We start from the raw sequence: 15,311 nt of genomic DNA, 5'->3' as shown, positions 1-15,311 counted from the left end.
GTGCTGCGATTCATGGGGTTGCAACGAGTCCGACATGACTTTGCCACCTAATGCAAAGAACTGACTCATTTGAAAAGACCCTGATGCTGAGAAAGATTGAGTTTGAGCAAGCTTTGGGAGATAGTAAAGGACAAGGAGGCCTGGCATGCTGCAGTCCTTGGGGTCACAAAGAGTCAGACATGACTGAGTAACTGAACTGAACCCACAGCCTATTCATGACACTGAAGCCAGAGAGATACTTTCAAAATGCAAATCAGGTCATATCACCATAAGATGAAACACTCTAACACTCCCTATTTCACTCAGAATATAAACCAAAGTGTTTACAGAGTCCCACAAGGACCTACCTGAATAATTCTTCATCTACTCTCTTACCTCTCTGACCTCACTTCTTACGACTTTCCTCATCCTTTAATTCAGTCAGTACACAAAACAAGACAGGAGGCTAACTGTGGCTTAGATCATGAACTCCTTATTGCCAAATTCAGACTTAAATTGAAGAAAGTAGGGAAAACCTCTAGACCATTCAAGTATGACCTAAATCAAATCCCTTATGATTATACAGTGGGAGTGACAAATAGATTCAACGGATTACATCTCACAGACAGAGTACCTGAAGAACTATGGATGGAGGTTTGTGACATTGTAGGGGAGGCAGTGATCAAGATCATCCCCAAGAAAAAGAAATACAAGAAGGCAAAATGGTTGTCTGAGGAGGCCTTACAAATAGCTGTGAAAAGAAGAGAAGCAAAAGGCAAAGGAGAAAAAGAAAGATATACCCATTTGAATGTAGAGTTCCAAAGAATAGCAAGGAGAGATAAGAAAGCCTTCCTCAGTGATCAACGCAAAGGAATAGAGGAAAACAATAGAATAGGAAAGACTAGAGATCTCTTCAAGAAAATTAGAGAGATAAGAAAGCCTTCCTCAGTGATCAATGCAAAGAAATAGAGGAAAACAACAGAATGGGAAAGACTAGAGATCTCTTCAAGAAAATTAGAGATACCAAGGGAACATTTCATGCAAAGATAAGCTCAATAAAGGACAGAAATGGTATGGACTTAACAGAAGCAGAAGATATTAAGAAGAGGTGGCAAGAATACACAGAAGAACTGTACAAAAAAAGATCTTCATGACCCAGATAACCATGATGTGTGATCACTCACCTAGAGCCAGACATCCTGGAATGCAAAGTCAAGTGGGCCTTAGGAAGCATCACAAACAAAGCTAGTGGAGGTGATGGAATTCCAGCTGAGTTATTTCAAATCCTAAAAGATGATGCTGTAAAAGTGCTGCAGTCAATATGCCAGCATATTTGGAAAACTGAGCAGTGGCCACTGGATTAGAAAGCATCAGTTTTCACTACAATCCAAAAGAAAGACAATGCCAAAGAATGTTCAAACTACCACACAATTGCACTCATCTCACACACTAGCAAAGTAATGATCAATATTCTCCACACCAGGCTTCAACAGTACGTGAACCATGAACTTCCAGATGTTCAAGCTGGATTTGGAAAAGGCAGTGCAACGAGAGATCAAATTGCTAACATCGGTTGGATCACAGAAAAAGCAAGAGAGGTCCAGAAAAACATCTACTTTTGCTTTATTGACTATGCCAAAGCCTTTGACTATGTGGCTCGTAGCAAACTGTGTAAAATTCTTAAAGAGATGGGAATACCAGACCACCTGACCAGCCCCCTGAGAAATCTGTATTCAGGTCAAGAGACAGCAGTTACAGCTGGACATGGAACAGCAGACTGGCTGCAAATCAGGAAAGGAGTATGTCAAGGCTGTATGTTGTCACCCTGCTTATTTAGCTTATACGCAGAGTACATCACGTGAAATGCCAGGCTGTATGAAGCACAAGCTGGAATCAAGACTGCAGGGAGAAATAGCAATAACCTCAGATATGCAGATGACATGACTCTTACGGCAGAAAGCAAAGAAGAACTAAACAGCCTCTTGATGAAAGTGAAAAAAGAGAGTGGAAAAGTTGGCTTAAAACTCAACATTCAGAAAACTAAAATCATGGCATCCTGTCCCATCACTTCATGGTAAATAGATGAGAAAACAATGGAAATAGTGACAGACTTTATTTTGGGAGGGCTCCAAAATCACTGCAAATGGTGACTGCATTCATGAAATTAAAAAACACTTGCTCCTTGGAAGAAAAGCTATGACCAACCTAGACACTATATTAAAAAGCAGAGACATTACTTTACCAACAAAGGTCCATCTAGTCAAAGCTATGGTTTTTCCTGTAGTCATGTATGGATGTGAGATTTGGACTATAAAGAAAGCTGAATGCTGAAGAACTGATGCTTTTGAACTGTGGTTTTGGGGAAGGCTCTTGAGAGTCCCTTGGACTGCAAGAAGATCCAACCAGTCCATCCTAAAGGAAATCAGTGCTAAATATTCATTGAAAGGACTGATGCTGAAGCTGAAATGCCAATACTCTGGACCCCTGATGTGAAGAACTGACTCACTGGAAAAGATCCTGATGCTGAGAGAGATTGAAGGCGGGAGAAGAAGGGGATGACAGGGGATGAGGTGTTTGGATGGCATCACTGACATGGATATGAGTTTGAGTGAGTCGGCTCCAGGAGTTGGTGATAGACAGAGAAGCCTGGCGTGCTGCAGTTCATGGCGTTGCAAAGAGTTGGATATGACTGAGTGACTGAACTGAATTGAACTGAGACACACTGACCTCATTGCTGTCCTTGGAATATTGCAGCCACTCTACTGCCCCAGGTCCTTTACACCAGCTGTCACCTCTGCCTGGCAACATGCTTGCCCCAGAAATCTGCCTGGTTTCCTCCCTTACTCCTGTCAAGTCTCTCCCCAAATATCACTTTTCCAATGAGACTTACTGTGACCATGTTATTTAATATTATAACATGCTTCCACTCATACTCCATAGTTCCCCTACCTCGCTATACATCTCATTTTTCCCGAGCCACTATAACCTTATAGCATATAATATTTATTTAATTTACTATTTGCTCCACCAACCACAGTAAAAGCTCTGTGAGGATACAGGTCTTCTTTGTTCGCCAGTATATCTCAGGTCCCTGGAATGATGCGTCCACATATATGCTGAATGAGGGGATGAATGTGTTTAGCAAGCCCCTCCACTGCAGAGCAGTAGGGAACTGTCTACTGCATACCGCCTCAAATGAGGAAAGTCAGACCCAAAAAGGACTTGACTGTTAATCAAAGCAGAAGCTCAAGTCTTAGGATTTCATTTTCTCTTTCCCTCTCTCACACAGATCACCTGTCACTTTTCATGTGGACTACTGTACAGGAAAGAACTTTCACTTTCCTGCAATATGGGTTATACTCACTCACCTCAGAACTGGGAAGAAATGGAAGACTGAGATGATGAATTCTTACTGACGCCCAAGCAAGGACAAATTCTCTACCTTCAGTAATCACTGAGCTCTAATTCTGTGCCAGGAATGGGAAACATGCTAAAGAAGGAAGGAAAGCCCGCTGCTCTCCTGGAGGTTAAATTCCAGTGTAATCACCTATCCCACCAAGGTCTGTGTCTGGGTGCCAGTTACTAGAACTCATTTGCCTTGTTGGGGACAGAAGAAAAACCCAGGTATTCAATGTTACATTCACCCTTAGAACATGTGGCTCATGGTGTGATCCCCAGCTAGCTGCATGGGCTCACCTGGGAGCCTGTTAGAAATGCAGACTCACAGGCCCTACCTCAGGCCTATGAATCAGAGACTGTATTTGAATAAGATTCCCAGGCAATTCTTATGCACAGAAATGTTCCTATGCACTGCCTTGGAGCCCTCCCCTCACAGTAAACCCACTGGTATCACGTGACTTGTGGCCAACAGAAATTTGAGGAAGAGACATGAGAGAATCCAGCTCATATTCCCTTTTGCTAATAAACAAGGACTATCACTTGATGCCATAGATGATAATAAGAATTGTAGTAGAAGGCTCTAGATTAATGTCCTTGATCATTTAAACATTCATAGAACACAAAACTGATCTGAAATAGATACATGATAATCATTTGCTAAACACTTTGAGATTTCAAACGCATTCAAGAGGCAGTATTTAAAGGCCTTAATACATTTGAGTCTAGGTTCTGAAGTCAAACATCCTGATTTCTAAGCTGTCACTCTATCATTAGTTGCGGTTCCTGGGTCAATTTGTTTGGCCTCTCTAAGTTTCCATTTCCCCTTCTATAAATTAGAAATAATAATAGTACTTACTTTATATGATTTTTATGAGGACTAGATAAGGTAATTGTGTATAAAGAAGTAAGCATCCAACATGCACACAAACTTTCCATTAGAAAATAAGTAATTTCTAGAGATCTAATGTGAAGAAAGATGCTTGCTCCTTGGAAGAAAAGTTATGACCAACCTAGATAGCATATTCAAAAGCAGAGACATTCCTTTGCCAACTAAGGTCCGTCTAGTCAAGACTATGGTTTTTCCTGTGGTCATGTGTGGATTGTGAGAGTTGGACTGTGAAGAAGGCTGAGTGCTGAAGAATTGATGCTTTTGAACTGTGGTGTTGGAGAAGACTCTTGAGAGTCCCTTGGACTGCAAGGAGATCCAACCAGTCCATTCTGAAGGAGATCAACCCTGGGATTTCTTTGGAAGGAATGATGCTAAAGCTGAAACTGCAGTACTTTGGTCACCTCATGCGAAGAGTTGACTCATTGGAAAAGACTCTGATGCTGGGAGGGATTGGGGGCAGGAGGAAAAGGGGACAACCAAGGATGAGATGGCTGGACGGCATCACTGACTCAATGGACGTGAGTCTGAGTGAATTCCGGGAGATGGTGATGGACAGGGAGGCCTGGCGTGCTGCAATTCATGGGGTCGCAAAGAGTCGGATACGACTGAGCGACTGAACTGAACTGAACTGAATGTGAAGCATGATAACTGTACTTAATAATGTATCTACCTCTGGAATGAGTAGATTTAGTGTTCTCAGAACAAAAAAAGGTAAAGAAAGGAAAAAAGAAAGAAACATAAGGCTAAACATATAATAAGAATACAATAAATTTTAGCTTATATTATTTTATTATTTTGTTTCAATCAACATTTCATTTATTTGAAAAATATTTTAGAAATATAATGTAATGTGTCGGTCATGTCTGACTCTTTGTGACCCCGTAGCCCGCCAGGCTCCTCTGTCAAGAATACTAGAGTGGTTTGCCATTTCCTTCTCCAGGGATCTCCCCAACCCAGGGACTGAACCTGTGTCTCTTGCATTGGCAGGTGGATTCTTTACCACTGAGCCACCTGGGAAACCCTATTTTAGGAATAGGGCACAAAAATGGAGACAATCAGCATAAAGTATGAGGAACCTACTTAGATTAGCTGATAAAGCAAGACCTCTCTGGGGAAAAAAGGTTGACATGGAAACCTGGAGGATAAGAAATAGCCAGTCACGATGAGTCATGGAGTCATGCTGGGGAAGGGAAGAGCTGTTCAAGATAGATACAGATCACACAGGGCTTCAGAGTCTAGAAGAGGGGAATGGAATTCATCCATCATCATGGAAAGCTACTAAATCCTTCCAGACAGAGGAGTGAATTGGACAAATATACGAATGTATATTGGGGTGCCACTGGGGACAAAGGTCTGGGAAAAGTCCCTGGGATGTATGGAGATGAATCAAACGTGGGGTCAGCTTCTAAGGAACTGTCATGCTAATAGTCTGGCTTGAGGCTTAATGCCAAAGTGGCAAAGTTCCCCTCCCATGTCCTCCCACCCTTCCTCTGCACCTCCTCACTGAACATGTCCAGGAACCAGCTCACCCATCAGCTCCTTTCTGGAACTTGTACTGACCTCTGTCCCCTGAGTCCCTATCTCCTTCGTCTGATTTCTCAGAGAGCCTGGCACCCACCTGTGTAATAGAGCCTCGATCTCCTGCGGCTGTAATTAGTTGCATCCTTTCTATACTTGTTTATGGCTAAATATATGTTTTCCATTTTTGTAGTCTCACTACCGATTATAACGCTGGCAGGTTGGCGCATGGCCAGTTCTCAATAAATGTTATTGTAAATAAGAGAACTAACATTTGTATGCCATTTCTTCCTTTATGGCCAAAACAGTGTGTGCCAGGTTCAGTGTCTGTGTTTCAGTGATAAAGCAGAGACCCCCTGACTAGGGGTTTTCTCGAAGAGAATTATCTCTTTGAGTGACTACCCCCTGAAAGAGGAAAAGCAATTTGAAATGCATTTTACTAATAAGTGGATGTGTATTTTACACACCTTGTGGTTTCTTTTTTTAAATTCAGCCCAGAATTATTACCATAGAAACCAGAGAAGAACATATCCACCACCAGCATCTTGGTCTATTTTTTGAGTTTTTCCTCCGCATGGTCCTTTGTTGTGCTTCTCATCTCACAGTAGGGGAAACTGCGGCACAGGAAGGGCAGGCCGCACAATGAGTCAGTGATCAAGCAAGCTCTTCCTGTGAGCAGGGTGCTCTGGAGGTGTCTCTGAGGTGGCCACACTCATCTCTGACCTTGCCCTCCCCTCTCTGCGCTGCTTTCTCTCCTAGGTCTCCTCCAGGCATAGCTTCCACTCTTCCCTGGTCCTATTAGTCCAGCCCTGTATCCCCGGTCAGCCCCGGAAAACCCAGCCACGCCCGTGCAGACTCCTCACCTGGGCAATCCCTCCTATGCTGGCCCCCTACCCTGCCCCAGAGGGGCTCACGACCTCCCTCTCTGCCACCTCTTCTCCCACCTGGTCACAAATGCTAGTTGAATCTTCAAGCTCTGCCTCTCTTTCCCTTAAAGTCCTGCTATTTGAAACAAATAAAGAACCTCAAGTTGACAAAGAACGCAGAGTCATCCAATCCCACCTACAAAAGTACCTTACAAAGTAATAGCGGCTAATCTGGTCTTCCCTTGTGGTACAGTTGACGGGAGCCCACTTGCCAATGCAGGAGACAAGGGTTTGATCCATTGTCTGGGATGATTCCACATGCCACCAAGTCTGAGAGCCCCGACTACGGAAGCCCAGGTGCCCTAGAGCCTGTACACCGAGGGCAACTACTGAGGCCACATGCTGCAGCTACTGAAGGCTGCGCCTAGAGCCTGTGAGCCACAAAATTCACCACAGTGAGAAGCCCTTAGTGAAGAGTAGTCCCTACTCACTGCAACTACAGAAAGACTGTCCAGAGCAGTGAAGACCCAGCGCCGTCCAAAATAAATGAACAATATTTTTTTTAAAAAAATAGCAGCTAATCTGAAAAGCAGTTTGTGTTCCTGGGTAGTTAATGGAAAAGAAAAAAAAAAATGATCAGCACTGAGAGGAGCCAAAATTAAGTACCCTTTCAAGAATCAGGGTAAGCTAATTGCCACATCTGTTTGGTCATTCACTGGAAGAGTTAGAACTCATGTCTACCAAAACTGTTCTTGGATCTAAGAAGATGAGAGAAAAGAAGTCTGTTACATGAACATTCCTCCTTGCTGGAGAAGATCCAAGTGTGGACAAAAAGAAACTTATATAAAGTATCATGCAAAATGATGAAAATACAATTAGGTATCAAAGTGAGCATTTCTTTAAAATTCGAAGAGAAATTGTAATGAATTCAGTTAAGTTCAGTTCAGTCACTCAGTCGTGTCCAACTCTTTGCAACCCCATAGACTGCAGCACACCAGGATTCCCTGTCCATCACCAACTCCTGGAGTATGCTCAAGCTCATGTCCATTGAGTCAGTGATGCCATCCAACCATCTCATCTGTTGTCCCCTTCTGCTTCTGCCTTCAATCTTTCCCAGCATCAGGGTCTTTTCAAATGAGTCAGTTCTTCACATCAGGTGGCCAAAGTATTGGAACTTCAGGTTCAGCATCAGTCCTTCTAATGAATATTCAGGACTGATTTCCTTTAGGAGAGACTGGTTGGATCTCCTTGCAATCCAAGAGACTCTCAAGACTCTTCTCCAACAGCACAGTTCAAAAGCATCAACTCTTCAGTGCTCAGCTTTCTTTATAGTCCAACTCTCACACCCATACATGACTACTGGAAAAACCATAGCTTTGACTAGATGGACCTTTGTTGGTAAAATAATGTCTCTGCTTTTTAACATGCTATCTAGGTTGGTCATAGCTTTTCTTCCAAGGAGCAAGCATCTTTTAATTTCACGACTGCAGTCACCATCTGCAGTGATGTTGGAGCCCAAGAATATAAAGTCTGTCACTGTTTCCATTGTTTCCACTACTATTTGCCATTAAGTGATGGGACTGGATGCCATGATTTTCATTTTTTGAGTGTTGAATTTTAAGCTAGGTTTTTCACTCTCCTCTTTCACCTTCATCTAAAAGGTTCTTTAGTTCCTCTTCGCTTTCTGCTGTAAGGGTGGGTCATCTGCATATCTGAGGTTATTGATATTTCTCCCTGCAATCTTGATTCCAGCTTGTGCTTCATCCAGTCTGGCATTTTGCTCGATGTACTCTGCATATAACTTAAACAAGAAAGGTGACAATATACAGTCTTGATGTACTTCTTCCTTTCCCAATTTGGAACCAGTCCATTGTTCCATGTCCAATTCTAACTGTTGCTTCTTGACCTGCATACAGATTTCTCAGGAGGCAGGGCAGATGGTCTGGTATTTCCATCTCTTTAAGAACTTTCCACAGTTTGTTGTGATCCACACAGTCAAAGGTTTTAGCATAGTCAATGAAGCAGAAGTAGGTGTTCTTCTGGAATTTTCTTGCCTTTTCAATGATCCAATGGATGTTGGCAATTTAATCTCTGGTTCCTCTGCCTTTTCTAAATCCAGCTTGAACATCTGGAAGTTCTTGGTTCATGTACTGTTGAAGCCTGACTTGGAGAATTTTGAGCATTACTTTGCTAGCATATGAGCTGGTAGACTGCAGTCCATGGGGTCGCTAAAAGTCGGACATGACTGAGTGACTTCACTCTCACTTCTTACTTTCATGCATTGGAGAAGGAAATGGCAACCCACTCCAGTGTTCTTGCCTGGAGAATCCCAGGGCCGGGGGAGCCTGATGAGCTGCCATCTATGGGGTCGCACAGAGTCAGACACGACTGAGGTGACTTAGCAGCAGCAGAGATGAGTGCAATTGTGCGGTAGTTTGAATATTCTTTGGCATTGCCTGTCTTTGAGATTGGAATGAAAACTGATCTTTTCCAGTCCTATGGCCACTGCTGTTTTCCAGATTTGCTGGCATAATGAATGTAGTACTTTCACAGCATCATTTTTCAGGATTTGAAATAACTCAGCTAGAATTCCATCACCTCCACTAGCTTCGTTCGTAGTAATGGCCCACTTGACTTTGCACTCCAGGATGTCTGGCTCTAGGTGAGTGACCACACTATTGTGGTTATCTGGGTTATTAAGATCTTTTTTATATAGTTTTTCTGTGCATTGTTGCCACCTCTTCTTGATATTTTCTGCTTCTGTTAAGTTCATACCATTTCTGTCCTTTATTGAGCTCATCTTTGCATGAAATGTTCCCTTGGTATCTCTAATTTTCTTGAAGAGATCTCTAGTCTTTCCCATTCTATTGTTTTCCTCTATTTCTTTGCATTGATCACTGAGGAAGGCTTTCTCATCTCTCCTTGATATTCTTTGGAACTGTGCATTCAGATGGGTGTATCTTTCCTTTTTCCCTTTGCTTTTTGCTTCTCTTCTTTTCTCAGCTATTTGTAAGGCCTCCTCAGACAATCATTTTGCCTTTTGGCATTTCTTTTTCTTTGGGATGGTTTTGATCACCACCACCTGTACAATGTTATGAACCACTATCCATAGTTCATCAGGCACTCTGTCTATCAGATCTTGTCCCTTAAATCTAATTCTCACTTCCACTGTATAATCATAAGGATTTGATTTAGGTCATACTTGAATGGTCTAGTGGTTTTCCCTACTTTTTTCAATTTAAGTGAATTTGGCAATAAGGAGTTCATGATCTGAGTCACAGTCAGCTCCTGGTCTTGTTTTTGATGACTGTATAGAGCTTCTTCTTCTTCGGCTGCAAAGAATATAATCAAGCTGATTTTGGTACTGACCATCTGGTGATGTCCATGTGTAGAGTCTTCTCTTGTGTTGTTGGAAGAGAGTGTTTTCTATGACCAGCGCATTCTCTTGGCAAAACTCTATTAGCCTTTTCTCTGCTTCATTTTGTACTCCAAGGCCAAACTTGCCTGTTACTCCAGGTATCTCTTGACTTCCTACTTTAGCATTCCAGTCCCCTATGATGAAAAGGACGTCTTTTTTTGGTGTTAGTTCTAGAAGTTCTTGTAGGTCTTCATAGAACAAATTGCACATTTTTTAAAAGGTGATAAATATCACAAAATCCTAAGTCATCCAATGTCAGAGCAGTGAGGATCCCTGGAGTTTTTTCTACCAGGATAGGTAATTCTGACTTTAATCCTGGAGTTCTTTTTCTTCTTTGTTCCCTGTCTATATTTTTTTGAAAAGTTGTCTGTCTTCCTCTCCTCTATTTCCTCATCAGTGAATCTCCCCCTAATTGCTGACACTGTTTTCTAGTCTACACAACTCCACTGAATCATCTCTCAAAGTTTCCCAGTGCCTCCTCATCACCTAATCAGATGGCTTTTACTCAGCCTTTGTGCTACTGGTCTCTCTTTCGTGGCAGACAATCATAACTGAAAATGAGTCCTGCTGAAAACAAGTTCTCTTACTGAGTTTGTGATTCATCTTTCTGTCCATAACTTTTTTCCCTTTCTTATCCCCTGACCTCATTTCTGTGCTGACCACTAATCAACCAGAATCAGATGATTAATGTTGCAGTTGTCCCTAAATATTGTTAATGGACTAAAGTTGCTATTGTTATATGTCAGTGTTAATGTACAAACTAAAGTTGTTTTTCCAGGACAAGATGAGCTCAGAAACCCCTAAAGCCATGGGCCACCTGGCTAGAGAATCATAAACTGGACACATCTTGACTCCTAAAAACATGATTAAGAAATGTCACAGGATGATGATTTATCCCAGTTTTTCTGTTCTTCCCCTTAAAATTATCCCTAACTCAAAGACCAAGGTGGAATGGATCTGAGTCCTATCTCCCACTCCTTTGCTTGACTCCCTGCAAATAAATCCTTACTTTGTTGCAAATACTTGCTACCAGAGTTTGGCTTTCTGCCCTGTGGGCACACAAGCCCTTGCTCAGTTATATAATCACACCTGCCTTCTCAGAATTCTATCAGTGTTGGCATGCACAAGGCTATATAGTCACAGTCTCCCTACCATATCTATTCATCTTTTTTTTTTCTTGGTTTCACTTTCTCCTTCCATGTACCAAATTGGGTATAACCCAAGGCTCAATCCTCAATCCCTGCTTTTGGCAGTCCAGGAGTTTCCCCATCACCTCACAAAGCTTCAAACATAAAAGTAATGACCAAATCTGTAACTCTGGCCCTGACACCTCTTCTGTATGTCAACTCTGCCATAGGAAAATCTCACTGAACCTTAAACTCCATGTGTTCAAATCCTAATGATATGCACTTCAAAACTGGATTCTGTGTTCCAAAAACTCACTAGATTCTGAAATTCAATGTTTCTAAAATTAAATGCATCATCTTCCCTCATAACTAGCTATTTATCAGAATTTCCCCTTTCTGTTAAAGATCTGAACCAAGGAGATGAATATCAAGTCATAATTTCAGATAAGAAAATGATACTATCTTGCTCCTATCCTGTCTACAGAAAGCAATTCATTCTGGTTTGTTCCTCATGAGAACAGGAAGTTGCTCTGAAGAGTTGGTTGGGAGAGAGCATCTGCAACCCACTTCATGAGCTTTTGTTTACATGCAATTCTGTGTCTGTCTCCACCTAGACTTAGAGCAGAGGCTCCAGGCCCTATTAGCATGAAAGCACATTTTGTGGTCAATGATGCTATTGTGATTCTGGTAGCTAACAGGAACATTTACAAGCATTTAAAAGATGAACATTGTGTTATCAATACTATTTTTAAAAACAAACAAACAAAACTAAGAAGCAAAAAAACTTTCCTTTATACTTGTAGAATTGAGGTGCAAGAGCAAAAACAGTTCTTAACCCTCTTCTTAGTACCTCAAGGAACTAGAAAATATCGTTACAAAAAGGAGCAGAATGGCAGAGTTCAGGGGAGAGTGTTCAATGAAAAGAGAGAGGGAGAAGAAAAGGGGAGGAGAGGGAGGGAGGAGAGAAAGAAGAGGAAAAGAGAGGGCACTAAAGTAAAACAAGAACCTCCAACCTTTGCAGAATAAAATGGATTCTTCAACGCCCTAAAGCAAAAACCAAAATTTTCTCAACTGAATATTGAGGAAAGAGAAATTGACTAATCAGTTTCAAAGATTGACATACTGAGTAGCTTCTAATGGAAACTGACCTGGAAGTCTGGAGAGATGTGTTGTTAAGGAGGCAAAATTCAGCGAACAAAAGAAGCCGGGATATAAAGTGAAAAGAAGCAAGAGCAATTTCCCTTTTAAAATCATAGTATTATGACCAACCCTGGGACTTCCCTGGTGGTCCAGTGGTTAAGAATCTGCCTGCCAATGCAGGGGACATAGGTTTGTTTCCGGTCCAGGAAGATCCCACATGCTGTGTCACAACTACGGAGCCCACGTTCTACAGCCTGTGCTCTGCAACAAGAGAAGCCGCCGCACTAAGAAGCCCACACGCCACAGCTGGAGAGTAGCCCTACTCACTGCAACTAGAGAAAAGCCTGTGCACAGCAACGAAGACACCGTGTGGCCAAAATACAGATTGGCATTTTATCTTATCTGGGTAATCCAGAGTCCATGTATGTATCACAGCTGTAAGTGGCTGGGTAGAATATACAGGTAATTCTTATAATAATACATACACACATATATCCACTGCTAAGTCACTTCAGTCGTGTCCGACTCTGTGCAACCCCATAGACAGCAGCCCACCAGGCTCCCCCGTCCCTGGGATTCTCCAGGCAAGAACACTGGAGTGGGTTGCCATTTCCTTCTCCAATGCATGAAAGTGAAAAGTGAAAGTGAAGTGGCTCAGTCACGTCCGACTCTTTGCGACCCCATGGACTGCAGCCTACCAGGCTCCTCCATCCATGGGGTTTTCCAGGCAAGAGTACTGGAGTGGGTGCCATTGCCTTCTCCCACATAAATCCACATTTATACCTAAAGTAGACAATACAATCACAGAGGAAAATACCTTCAGTATTCAGAACTGAGCATGTCCAAATGACAAACGGCCAATTTGTCAATGTTCCCCAGGGTTCTGACTTCGGTTCTTCTCTTACACTATTCTTTTTCCGTTTGTGATCCTCTCTTAATTTTGAGACCTGCATATCCAGATCTATACTATGCGTTTTCACGTGTGTCCTTCAGGGGTTTTGTTTCTATCTTATTGCCACATAACAAACTACCACACATTCAATGGTAAAGAAACATTGATTCTCACGCTCATGAATCTGCAGATTGATTGTAGTTCAGCTCATCTAGAATGAGCTTGGCTAGGCAGTTCTGCTCCAAAGTGTGGGTTAAGCTCAGATCTGCTCTGTATGTGTTTTGTTCTGGGACCCAGAATGAAAGAGCTTTTTATTTTCATGGTAGGTGGTAGAAGTTCCTTCCCTGAGCACAAATATACAATGCCTCTATGGCTTAGGCTTTGAAAGGGCAGCTATCATTTTCATCCGCATTCTATCAGTTAAAGCAAGCCATGCACCCAAGAACACCATCAAAGGCTCAAAGAAGAGCAGTTTTCTCATAGAGGCTGAGAAAAGGAAGTGAACGATATTTAATCTGCTAGACTTCTCAAACTGAATAACTTCAAATCTTTCATCCTTGTTGTTCTCTTTTATTTAATGTCTGGCACCACTATAAACTCAGTTAAAAAATCAAGAGTCATTATAACATCTGCCTACCTTCAGTAACTGTTTATCAAATCTTATTGATTCTCATTTTTACGTTTTTAATTTATCTGTACTTAATTTAGGCCTGAAGTGAAAACTATAATGATTTTCTGACTATGCCAACTGTATTATTCCAGAGCTGGTTATTCTATTATCCTACAATTAGAGAAAGCAAGTAAACTTAGGTGATCATTAAAAGCTCTTTTTTTCAGTACTCCATCTAATAAATGTGGAATAAATGATTGAATTTACAAACCCTAATCAACTATTGCAGAGAAGGTGATGGCACCCCACTCCAGTACTCTTGCCTGGAAAATCTCATGGACGGAGGAGACTGGTAGGCTGCAGTCCATGGGGTCGCAAAGAGTCGGACATGACTGAGCGACTTCACTTTCACTTTTCACTTTCATGCATTGGAGAAGGAAATGGCACCCCACTCCAGTGTTCTTGCCTGGAGAATCCTGGGGACAGGGGAGCCTGGTGGGCTGCCGTCTATGGGGTCACACAGAGTCGGACACGACTGAAGCAACTTAGCAGCAGCAGCAGCAGCAATCAACTATTGATGGGCTTCCCTGGTGGCTCAGAGGGTAAAGCTGCTGCCTGCAATGAGGGAGAACTAGGTTCGATCCCTGGGTCAGGAAGATCCTCTGGAGAAGGAAATGGCAAGTCAACTATTGACTCAAGGAAAAATCATCTGCAGCTGAAACCATTAGATCAGGCATTCTCAACCTCAGCACTACTAACTTTTTTCATCATCAGAATTCTTACTGTCTTTTTCTAATTTCACATCCCTTGGACTTCAAAGAGATCCAACCAGTCCATCCTAAAGGAAATCAGTCCCGAATATTCATTGGAAGGACTGATGTTGAAGCTGAAACTCCAATACTTTGGTCACCTGATGCAAAGAGCTGACTCATTTGAAAAGACCCTGATGCTGGGAAAGATTGAGGGTGTGAGGAGAAGGGGATGACAGAGGATAAGATGTTTGGATGGCATCACCAACTCAATGGACATGAGTTTGGGTAAACTCCGGGAGTTGGTGATGGACAGGGAGGCCTAACATGCTGCAGTCCATGGGGTCGCAAAGAGTCAGACACGACTGAGTGACTGAACTGACTGAACTTCTCAAATGCTTGGGATACTGCACCTGTCAGTATGTTCTCTTCACTTGTATCCCATCTCACTTCCCAACAAATGTTTTGTGTTTTTTTTAAACTGGAGTATAGTTGCTTTACAATGTTGTGTTAGTTTTGCTGTACAATGAAGTGAATCAGCTATATGTGTGTGTGTGTGTGTGTGTGTGTGTGTGTGTGTTTCCATCCTTTTGGACCTCCCTCCCAACCCACCCCATCCCAGCCCTCTAGGCTACAGAGCACTGAGCTGAGCTCCCTGTACTATACAGCAGGTTCCCACGAGCTTTCTGTTTTACATTTGGCTGTGCACATACGTCAGTCCCAA

The sequence above is a fragment of the Capricornis sumatraensis genome, chromosome 14 (genome assembly GCF_032405125.1).
Source record: "Capricornis sumatraensis isolate serow.1 chromosome 14, serow.2, whole genome shotgun sequence".
In the NCBI taxonomy this organism is placed as follows: Eukaryota; Metazoa; Chordata; class Mammalia; order Artiodactyla; family Bovidae; genus Capricornis; species Capricornis sumatraensis.
This window is presented reverse-complemented; position numbering follows the sequence as displayed.